This window comes from Passer montanus, unplaced genomic scaffold (assembly GCF_014805655.1).
Source record: "Passer montanus isolate IOZ18808 unplaced genomic scaffold, ASM1480565v1 scaffold16, whole genome shotgun sequence".
In the NCBI taxonomy this organism is placed as follows: domain Eukaryota; kingdom Metazoa; phylum Chordata; class Aves; order Passeriformes; family Passeridae; genus Passer; species Passer montanus.
Window position 1 is genome coordinate 10,558,625 of NW_024363160.1, and position 11,376 is coordinate 10,570,000.

The 11,376-nt window shown below is 41.4% G+C and overlaps 1 protein-coding gene across 4 annotated transcripts in view; it reads right to left on the reverse strand.

Moving 5' to 3' along the window:
- The window catches only part of LYN (LYN proto-oncogene, Src family tyrosine kinase), a 49,353-nt gene extending 38,287 nt beyond the window's left edge, over positions 1-11,066 (reverse strand). For 2 of the 4 annotated variants that reach the window (XM_039702926.1, XM_039702922.1), the window contains exon 1: positions 10,783-10,949. The gene's annotated coding sequence lies outside the window, so the exon portion shown is untranslated. Of the gene's footprint in view, positions 1-10,782; positions 10,950-10,995 lie in introns of those variants that run through there. The other 2 variants (XM_039702921.1, XM_039702924.1) reach the window with 2 other exon arrangements.
- Between the last annotated feature and the right edge of the window lie 310 nt (positions 11,067-11,376).

Sequence of the window (11,376 nt, forward strand, 5' to 3'; positions counted from 1 at the left end):
CTGCATATTACTGTGCAGTGCCCCATGCCTGCATTTACAATGTGACACATGGAAGAGAAATGAGAGCTTCTCCCTGTTTTCACTGAGCCTCAGAAGACAGCAAGGAACAAAGTGAGCAACTTGCTAACTTACAATGAGTTTGGGGAATCATCACCAGGCTGCACTCTAATGAGCTCCTCAGCTGGAATTTGTTACTCTGACCTCTCCAGAAGGTGCAAAGGAAGGTATATTTGCAGGTGGCAGCTGATACTTGAAACCTTTGTCACCTTCAAGGCAGCTTAATGCTCAACCTCCACGTGCCTGGACAAATGGATTGATGAGACTCTTGTTGAAGCAGTGACGTGAGCTAACACTCAAATTATTAATAGCTACTACGACTAAGGGGAGAGGATAGCTATTTATGAAGGTGGCCTTCAAGTAGTTAATATGTTGTTGGCAATAAAGATCATTTTGCAGATGTGATCTCTTGCTTTGAAGTGTGCCTGTAATTCAAACCCATTGTTGCATTGTAAACAGAATGCAAAGATCATGAACATCATGAAATCACCACAACATAAAATTATAGACTTGTTAAGGTAGGAAAAGACCTCTAAGATCATCACATCCAAACTACGTCCTCAACTGCCACATTTAGAGAGACATTTTGAATGCTTTCAAGGGATGGAGATCCTACCACTGCCCTGGGCAGCCTGGCCACACTGTCAGTTAAGAGATTTTTCCTAATATCCAATCTAAATTTCCCCTGGCACAACTTGAAGCAATTTCCTCATGTCCTGTCGCTTGCTGTTTGGAAGAAGAGATCAAAGCCTGCCTGCACACAACCACCTTTCAGGGCATTGCAGAGAGTGATACAGTCTCCTCTGAGACCTTTTCTCCAGGCTAAACAGCCACAGCTCCCTCAGCCACTCCTCATAGGACTTTGTGCTCCAGACCCTTCACCAGCTCCGCTGCCCTTCTCTGGACTCATTCCAGAACCTCAATCTCCTTCTTGTAAAGATGGTCCTAAAACCGAACGCAGGATTTGAGGTGTGGCCTCACCAGCACTGAGTACAGGGGTCAATCCCTGCCCTGCTCCTGCTGCTACAGCCCAGGATGCCACTGTCCTTCTTGGCCACCTGGCTGGCTCATGTTCAGCTGGCTGCTGACCAGCACTCCGAGGTCCTTTTCTGCCAAGCCACTTTCCAGCCACTCTGCCCCCAGCCTGTAGTGCTGTGTGGGGTTGTTGAAACCCAAGGCAGCACCCACTGTTTGGTCTTGTTGAACCTCATGCAACTGACCTCAAGCCATCAATCCAGTCTGTCCAAGTCCCCCATCACATCAATAAACATGCTGGAGGACAGCAAATTCACAGCCAGCAAGACCTGATGAAGGTTTTGAGGGTGGTCTCATAGAAAGTATACTTTGGGTTTATCTTCTGTTTTCAGTGTGTTCAATAATAGAGAAATGGGGAACAGAACATAAGTGCATATTAGCTTTTTTCTTTCAAATTCTATATCCACAGGGTATAAATAAATTTTTATAAACCTTACCTGGTTTCATGCATTCTACAATCCTCTTTCACTATGCATTATGACAGTTATGGCTAAATCAGGGCAGAATGACTTCTGTGTCAATGGATCCTAACTGTAACAGCCTTCCTATTGTGTAACTAATATTACTTTGCCCCATGCTGAATTTACAATTCTGCTTCATTGATCAGAAGGCTTCTTTATCTGCTGTCACCTCCATGTTTGAATGCTGATATGTACTCATGACTAAGCTTGCAACTAAAACATAGCAGTCTTGTAAAATAGCATCATATTATGTCTTGAGCACTGAATTTCACAAAAGAGAAACAGATTTTTTTTCATGCTATCTTCAAACACCAGCATACATTTAAATTGTAAAAAAAAAGTTACTCTTCCTGCAGACTGTATTGTGTTTCATTAGCTGTACAGCACTAGATAAACACAGAACTCTCCTGAAACAGAGGACATTGTACTGGGATATGTAATATGGATTCAAGAATTAATTTTATGCTCATATAAAGATTTGGGGTTAAATCATTTATGCTGACGTGAGCTAACACTCAAAGTACAGTTCCTCCTGAAAGTTTGCAAACATTGGACAAGTTTGCTCAAGTTGCAAGAGGAAACTGCAAGAGCTCTCAAAAAAAAGAAAAACGAAAAAACAAAACAGCGTCAAATGTGCTGCCACTAAATTACATGGCAGAAATGACATTTTTTGCTGTTTAATCTTTGCAGGGATACTAGACCAGCATTCAGCACCAACTGTTACAGTATCCACAGAAGGAACCACCTTGTCTTGTTCTCACAGATGTTAAGTAGCAGAATCTCCCTTAACTCCAAGGGTATACAAACATCCTCCAGGTTCTGGCACTTCGCAGAAGCCTGTTTCTATCTCAATTATTTTACTTAACTTTAAACTCTGTGTTATTATATTCCTTCAAGGGCATGAATCTAAACCAGGAATGCAACAGTTGATTTTTCGTCCAGCTAGTAAACTGTTAAGTAACTGTTGTAATTTATCACAATTGGTGGTGTAGCACCAAAGGGTATCATCTGAACTAACAGTTTGCTGCAAACATGATAAATAGAATCAAAAGAGCTCTATTAAAAGAGCTATGACTGGCAATTTGGGGAGGTTTTTAGATCAAGTCCTTGAAATCAGAAGAGTTTTTTTAATAGACACAAGTCTCTTAAGATTATTTATCTTTAATAGATACAATTTCTCTTAAGTCTACCAAACATATCCTGAGGGGCTGCAAAATTTCACCAGTTTGGGTCTGAAAGCTTGTCAAGTAAAGAGGGAAGCACTCTCTAACTGAAGTCTTGTGAAACTACATGCTCAAGCTGGAGTGGCAGTAAGAGTGTAAAAGGAAATACCTCACAGAAGAAAATATGTCACTGAATGAACATCAATAAGAATTCACACCCAAGTTTCTAAGCATATTTTTCACATTTAATACACACATGAGCACGAATAAGAAGTTTCTCTAAAGTTAACCAAAATTAGAATATTTTATTTGCTTTCTATTTCCATAAAGGAGTCAGAAAGACAATTTGGAAAGCTGTCTTTGAAGGAAAGATTGTAAATACCTGGTGTGACAGTTCACTTGGCTGTTCCTGCTTCAAAGGTTCTAAGGAAGAACTGGAGTGCTCCAATTTTATACACAGGTGTGTCTTTGCAGATGATCTTTCTCAAGGGCAAGAATGAACAGTTTCCCACATTACCAGGGCAGCAGCTATGCAAGTATATTAACTTGGTTAAAGTTCTTTTCTATTTGAGAGAAATTATTCTATACTAAACAGAAGATCTGACTTGGAGACTGATTTAAAGAAGCACGTTGAATTTGCTCAATATGCTAATTTATTTTATTTTCAAAACTGATTAATAATTTGACCCCTGCTACTATTTTAACTTTGCCTTGAAATTTATTGTTTTCTCACTCTAAAAACAACTAACATTTTGGTATTCACAATATACCACCACTGGACTGTGCAGCACTTAGTATTTTCTGTTGTTTCTAGTCCTGCTTAATGGTCAGTTGATAGCAGATGAAGACCCAGCAGTTACAACCATAGCAAGTTTCACTGAACCAGGCTCTGATCCTGCAAGTGACAGCACACAGACTGCAGGAGCTTGACAGACTTCAGGAGACTCACACCAGGACTTTCTGCACAAAGGACAGCACACAGACCTCAAAAAATAGGCCAGCACTCACAATAACTCTGGCAGATTTATACTCACGGTCAACTGGAGGACCACGACAATGATTATTTTCACATTCATACAGCAGACTGCAAGAATTTCACAGCACTATTATTGCAAAGGGTATAAACTTTAATTATAGTTTATACCCTTTGTAACTCCACATAACTCAAGAGTATACAGCTCACAGGCAGGACATGTGATTATGCCATCCTTTGAAAAACTGCCTTAGATTGTGCACAAGCCCCAGAGTTTAAATGTGACTTCAGCACTCCGAGCCCATGCAGCTAACTTCCAAAGCAAGAACTAAAACCAAATCAGTGTCCACAATGGGTATCCAAGTTTGTTTCAGGAGAACAGTAATGAGTCCACAGCTTTCGTTTTCATTCCAAAGTATTAAGTGTCGTGCAAAGAAGATGCTTTAACAATGGTGAGACTTCTTCATTGTTTGGCCATGCATGGGAAGACCTCAGGACAACACAAACCATATGAGAAAAGGTGTAGGTAGGAGGGAGGCCAAAAACCTTAAGAAATCAGAACTGGGGTTGATACTGAGAAACAAATTAAGCAGGAAGGCTGCAGAAGCAAAAAGACACAAAGAGAAAAAACAATCAAATAAGAATTCAAAGGACAATAACTAATTGGGTAGAGACAATTATAGTCCCTAGGAAAGCATAAACTCTCAATCAGTATGACAAGATACAGAACATGTAACAAACCTATGTATTCTGTGCTCCGAAGAGAAATTACTTCCCTGTGTCATACCATACAAGCCACCTGCTTTTATTGCAAGAGTAGGGAAAAGGACCTTTCCCTCAATCCACACTTAGTCCAATACATATTATTTGAATGAGCTACTCAGATGCATTTTTGACACTTGTAGCCTTGCTTAAATGCTCTATTAAGAGCAGAAGTATTTTACCTGAAGCACTCTTCTCCCACTTGCTCACTCCACCAAAACTCTTTTCTGATGCTGCCAGCTCCATTGAACTAGGTTCTTCTAAACTTGCACTGTCTTCTCAAAGCTAAATTTCTTAAGTTTCACTTTGTGTGGGGTCAGTGTATGGGGCACACCAACACCAATGAGCACAGAACATCAATCCTGGAGAAAGAGCTGTTGTCTCAGCACTACATCTCCACAATACCAAGACTTGATTTCTTCTCCACAGGCCAGCACGCATGCTGATAAAACTATGCTCTACTTTCCTGAACCAGAAGTGTTTACAAGGAGGGTCAATGCTGGCTCAAAAACACTTTATATGTGCCATTACACAGCACACAAAAACCTGCATGCAACAGAAAAGAAACTTGACCAGAGAAAGTCAAAGCAGCATCACAAGAAGGGCAGACAAAGTGGCAGGGGACAATCCACACCGATCATTTTCAAAACAGAAACCTGTTTTAAGTCAGTTTGAGGTCACAGTTTTAAATCAGATGAGTCGAACAGCAGTTAGCTGTCTCTAAAGATCAATAAAATACACATAAAATGTACTCTACACAGAAGAGTCCTTGCTGACCGCCTACAGAAATCTACAGAAATACGAAGTTGCGCTTAAACAAGGCACAACCTTAAAATACTTTGAAGACCATGTCAGTCCTGCCAGGTTGGTACTCCACATCTCTTCAACAGGCTGGGGGTACATGGGGGTACGTATTTCTGGATGAGTATTCCCTGGCAAGTAGTTTACAAATGACAATTGGATTATCAAAGGTGATAAGGCTTACTCTTCCAGAAAGGGAAAAGAAAATTTACTGCAGACATCTAAATCAAGAGATGAAATAAAGAGTTTATAACACTGACAGTCCTGAAGACTGGAAACAACGAAACAGCAGATTGATGTTGGCATAAAAAAAAGAATGATGGGAGAAGAAAAAAAGGAAATCATGGTAGGGAGTACTCCTACATCAGGGTAAAGACTGAAACATGTTCATTCAAATGAAACAATTTCCAGGAAATTGGGGAGCAAAAGCCTCAAACAAACAGCACATCATTACTAATGAAGACATTTGAAGCAGTGTGGGTCAAGGACTTTTTTGGAAACACTGGTACGCATTATGGCAGAGGGAGGAGAACTGCTCCCAAGGAAATTTAGCAGGAGATTTTGAGAAGAGGCAAGCTCTCCTGGTCAGGCATAGTGGGAGCACTGCTGTCTACTGCCTGCCATCAATCAGGCCATCTACATCCCAAGAGAAATGGGCTTAGAATTAACCTCAGGATGAATGACTTGGTGGTTCTCCACTGGTGCCATGACAGCTGCTGCAATCTGTCTTGAAGCCAGTGCAAGTATAGCTGGACAGAGAAAGGAGGACAAATTGCCACACCAGCAATCCAGCAGAAGAGTTGCTTAAAAGGCAGGTTTTCCAACACCCCTCACAGGCTGCAATGCTTCCCCCCAGCCTTTACAGAGTTCAGCATATCTTTTGCAATGGTAAGTCCAGAGTTACAAAAATGTACTTTGAATCCCATTTGCACATTCTGCTACATCACAATGGCACATTCAAATGACTCTTGCAATGTATTTTGAACAAGTCGAACACAGAACATCCAATAGAGGATTTCCTCTTTCTCCTGCCCATCCCCTTCCTGTTTGTTTACCAAAAACTTTCACTTCCTCAGTGCCACTGACACCAGCTCTGGCGATCACTTAACCCTGTTCTTCAGTCCTTGTCCACTCACACCTGAATCACAGCTCCCCAGGGCATTTAGTACTCACCGAAGGGTTTTAAAGATCCATCAAAACACACAATAAAGCTGGGGCTGCCCTGGAGAAAACAATTTTCTGTCCACTGGATTTAATGAATATAAACTTCATTATTCTGGCAAGGGACACTTGAGCAGGCAATTTCAATATATGCAATAGATGTGCTACTGTTCAGATCTTTCCCTACTCAGTTGATACTACCATGAAATATTCTTTTTGTCTGAATACAGTAGAACTTAGCCATAGGTCAGACCTACTGATTTATAAATGTTTTACCACTACATAGCAATTCACTCAAACCATGGTCTTTAACTTTTGGTATTAATTTTGTTCTAAGCCCCTAGTACAGATACATGGAAAGAGAAAATCTTAGCAGCCAAATCTACTTCTGTACTAATTCCTGTGATACCATATTGCTTCAGTTTAAACCTAAGGCAAAAGCCAAGTAAGATTTCATTTAAAAAAAATTAAACAGGTTTGTATACACCTATCTGTACAAAATAATGAAGGAAACATAAAAGAATTCAATAGATTGTAGATACCACATCAGAAAGCCCACTTAACAGATTATGCTTTTTTTGACGAACTTCCTGAAACTGCTTTTTTTAAACCAACAAACAAGAAGTTAAAAGCATATCCCAGAGGGAGTCCTTTCCATTCAAAATTTTATCATTTCCATACTTAGAGAAACCCTCTAAAATAGAGAAAACTGCAAAAAGTGCCATTGCAGAAGAGTAGCTGCATCCCATACTTCAACACCTTTGGTGAACTATCACATGTTGCAGTTTAAGATTGCACTATTTCCTATCACAGCTGGACTTTGCAAATTAAAGTAAGAAATTCTACAGTATGTCAACCACAGGAAGGTGAAGCCTTCTGCCACATGCAGCAGGGACCATAGAGGAAGAAGAACACTTTGTTCAGACTGTTTATCATTGGAGTCCTTTGAACTGAAGACGTAAGACAAGTGTGCTGCGCAAACACAGGAACCAATTGTAGATACTTAAGATGCCAGCAGTTTGAAAAAAATAGGCAATGCTGACCTAAGGGAGACCAAAGGCTGGCCTGGACAGAACTAGTCCAACCTTTTAACCCACCAGAGAAATGAGATCTACCCATTATTCCCTCCATTTTTCCCTAGTGTCCTCCTTTCTTTTTTCCCCAGCAAAGTGTTACTGTCAAAATACCATTTTTCTTCTGACATTTGCCTGACAAAAGCAACCAATCTATTTACCTCTACGAGTAGTTTTTTAGGGCACAGAACAAATACAAGTATCCCATAAATATTTGGAGGAAATGCTTCCAGCACATGATGAGTTCTGCCTTCACGTTTTGTTCCACGAACCCACATTTTTCAGGAAAGATGCTGAACTCAAACGTGAATAATTCAGTCTCGGAAATTACAGCATTTAATGACAATGTCAACAGGAAATGTATCTGAATCAGGCAAAAATAAATATGAAAGCACAGACCTTTCCATCCTTCCCTGAAGGACAATGAAGTTTAAACTAGGAACAGTCATACTGAGGACAGTTACATTGCATTTGTCTTTTATTAGTACAGGCTGATTTCTTGGAGAAGGCACCATTACTGTTTACAGGGTGGCGGACTCCTTCACCCTGCATGCGTCATTAAAGACTGTTTTCATACAAATGCAATTTTACATTTTTATCTGCAGTTTCCTGTGGCATGGCTTAGCAAGTCTGGAAGACTTTTTTATTACACCATCTCTAGAATTTCTGTCATTAAAGAGGGGAGACAAATAAATGGGAGAAATATGAAGTAGGAATATGAGCAACAGGACAAAAATCCTAATTCTCAGCTGGGCAACTGGTTTTTTGTATAGAATGATGCCTTTTTGCTTAGAGACGGAAATCCTACAGAGGCAATATTGTAACAAATGCTGCTTAACAGAGTCACATGGTTTGGTGTAATTACTTACACACTTGGCTACATAGCTTCAAAAGGAAGTATCATTCCCAGCATATAAAGCTCACACAACCCTCAGGATCCCCAGCCCACGGATTCTCCTCCCATCCCTTGCATTAATAAGGCTCATATCCTTCTGAGATCTCTGCGGTAGCAGACATCACCTCTGTGTACAGCCATGCTACCACAGCAGATTGCTAGGAATCCTAGGTTATACCTAACGCCCTCCCCATTAATTGATTAGCTAAGTTAGTTAGTTAGTCCTCATGTACTTGTCTTCGCTGCTCACTCAGTTTGAAAAGGGCTCTCTGAACTCTAAGAGTAAAAATGGCTTTGCAACTCCCTGGACAGAAGAAAAAAATGTCACTCAGTTACTCAGGATGGGCACATATGGAAAGGAGGAAACATCTCATCCCCTTCCCAGATCACCTGGACCTTTGACAAAAACAAAAATTGTCTCCTGACCAACATGTGTTCATCCCAAAATCTCAAAGATTCCTATTAAGATTCAAAATAACATGCAGAGTAGAGGTAGGCAAACATCTCCTTTTTGTGACAGCAATGGAAAAACATCTGAGATTAAATACGGGCAGCACTTAAACTTTCCCAAATAACTACAGAGAAGTCAGTGTTGCTCCCTGATGTGCCCCACAAGAAGGGTCAGGTGTAGCATCTCTCACTTGGTGAGACAGTTTTTATCCCACTGAAGAGCAGAACTAAGCTGAGTCAGGTGACCTTGGACTTGTTTTCATGGCCTGTCACAGGAATTGTTCCCCTCAACACTCGCTATTCTGTGATGCCATTTAGCTTAGGAGTCAAAAAGGCCATAGGAAGAGAGGTTACTTCAATACACAGATAAACTGGGGAGGGAAATACTATGAAATAGTTACTTATACATTCATAAATACTTATCTATTCATAAATTCCTGCAAGGAATAGTTTCACATGTATGGAAATTCTCTTGAAAAGGGTAACATTAAACCCCATAGTATTAAACAACTTAAAGGCAACAGGGTTTAACTTTGTGTTGTAAAGTTTCACAATTGATTGCTTTGTCAGAAAGAGTCATTGCACAACTCAACTGGTCAAGGGGCTTAAAAAGGAAGGCCTAAACCTTACCATGTCTTCTGCATATTTCTGTAGGGAAAACCTCTCATTTACTAAAAATTAGAGAAAAGCAGAATAACCTGAAGTCAGCCAGCTACTGTACAAAGATGATCATTCTATGTCATCATGGTTTAAAAAAATCTATGTCAACAGCACACAATTAAGAGATTTCTATGTTATTAAACAAAGAATTCTTTCCTAAGTAGTCTGTAGCTCACAAAGTTGAAACAGAGAAAGAAAATCTTTAAAATCTCCAAAGAGATCCATAAAACGAGACATCTTTTGATCTTAGTTCATTAATTTCAATCCTTCTCCAAGGTCTCATAACATCCTATTAACAGTGTCTAACTGATTTCTAGCCTGTTGCTACTTTTTCAAAGAAAACTACTTGATTTTTTTCCTCATCCATACTTTCAGTGTTGTCGATAGTACGTATTAAAAAGATAACAGCTATTCTGTCCTCAGTGTTGGGTTGGAAACAAGCTACACAAACACAATTTGATTCTCCTTTTGGTAAAACTGAGCTATGTTTTCCCAACATAGCTTTGCAATTTCTCAACACATATCTTCTGCTTTTTGTTTTAACTCTATAGTGATACTGTGTTGAGTGCAGACTTATCTACGTGGCACTTGTATTTCACAGATACTTTCAATTAACATTACTATTGCTAAATTGCAAAAGTCATACAGGTTCTTGATGGGATCAAGCTTAAAAATTTTAATTTTCAATTTGTACTACGAGGTCCTGCAATACATTAAGATTGGTCAGAGTGTTTATCTTTTTTCAAAGGTGGGAATGAAAGGCAGGAGATGAGATATTGACCAGGGGTTCCAGGTGGGATATTGACCAGGGGTTCCAGATGAAACCAGCTTTGTGCTCCCAATGTATATCCACAGGAATATAACCTTGCTAAACAAGCTTTAAGTGTTAATCCCTTTGGTCTTCAGTGCCAACAGAGGGGAGCAAGGCAGCAAGATGAGTTTGTGCGACCCATTCACTGCAAACACTTGAAAGATGCAATTTCAACAGAAACTCTTAACTGCTTTACTGAAGGCACAGCATCATCTTCTAAACTAAAATTTTAAGGAGAAAACCCTTCAAGACCGTTCCTCAGGAATACAGCATCTATAACAGCAGTCTACAAGAAACACCGTGCACCAAACATCACCAAGATAATTTTCTCTTCTTTCTTTTAATTCCAAGCAAATTTGAACATACGCTTAAAAAGCGTTCTGCACGTTAAGAAGCTTTAACGTGCAGAACGCACCAGAAAATTCGCTCCTAGAAAAAAAGCAGTGTAAGAAGGGATACCCAGGGATCACATCACCTCACCTCAGTCAAGGCTATCGTTTTGGCTCGAAACGCCGACTGCGGACTTAAACCAGCTAATTTCACGCGCTCCCCGGCACGAAACAGCCAGAAGGCACCCGAGCCCTCCGATCACAGCAGAAGCCAGGCAAAGGGGTACGAGAAAAATCACGCTTTTGAGAACGCTCATCCCATCCCAAACGCGGCTATTTCCCTTAAGACCCCATCCAGTCCTACCGGGCAGGTCGGGCGGCGGCGGCACCTCCTCGCGGGGGCACAAGCGAGGGAGAGCCGCCGGCACCGCGCCGGGTCCCAGCGCAGGGAGCGCGCCGGGCGCGGAGCGGAGTCCCGGGCGGCGGGGCCGCGGCGCTGCTCTCGCTGCGCGGGCGGGGCGCGGCCCGCGGGAGGCTCGCAGCCCGGGTACTTCCTGCTGCCGGCGAACATTTGCATGTGGTGGACAGCGGGGCGAGCGGCAGAGCCGGGGGCGGCCCGGCCCGGCCCGGCGGCTGCAGCTCCTCCGGCCGGAGGCTGTGCCGGGGTGCCGGGGGTCAGCCCCGCCGAGCTGCCTCAGGGGGAAACGAGCCATCATGAGCCTCTAAAAGTTACAGCTAGATAAAA